The 518-nt window shown below is 33.8% G+C and overlaps 1 protein-coding gene across 1 annotated transcript in view; it reads left to right on the plus strand.

Annotated features, from left to right (window-relative positions):
- Nucleotides 1-518, plus strand: part of LOC119581742 (potassium channel subfamily T member 2-like) — a gene marked incomplete at its 5' end in the record, with an annotated part of 131,052 nt that overhangs the window by 105,064 nt on the left and 25,470 nt on the right.

Consider the following 518-nt stretch of genomic DNA (forward strand, 5'->3'; position numbering starts at 1 on the left):
GGTTGTTTCATGATATTGCATGTTTCTTTGCCCCTTTTTTTTAATTATCCTTTTAATTCATTTTTTTACAAAATAGCTGTTTGCACAACCATGTTTTAAAATTCTGCATGCCTTTTCCATCATCTTCACTTTATGACAACGACGAAAAGTTTGTATAATCATTGTTCATAGTCCCTAATGATATGATAATTTCACTGATTATCAATAAAGAGTGATTGTTTCAGCACAGAGAGACATCCATGACATTAAATCAAATTTCAAAACTGAAGACGCAAAAATTTATTAGTTTTTTTTTCAATTGGCTTTTGGTTATAATGAAGAAAAATATGGTAACTTGTAGTAGTATATGAGCTTATTATTACGTTATATTAAACCCATCAAACACAGGCACCCTTTAGTGTTGTAGAATGTACAGTAACCACTTGCTGAATGACAGTCACAGGACACCACACCCCGCACATGTGGCTCACCCCTCGAAATTACGCCTAAGTTGACGTAGATCTTACTTAGCCCTCCTT

This window comes from Penaeus monodon, chromosome 15 (assembly GCF_015228065.2).
Source record: "Penaeus monodon isolate SGIC_2016 chromosome 15, NSTDA_Pmon_1, whole genome shotgun sequence".
Taxonomy (NCBI): domain Eukaryota; kingdom Metazoa; phylum Arthropoda; class Malacostraca; order Decapoda; family Penaeidae; genus Penaeus; species Penaeus monodon.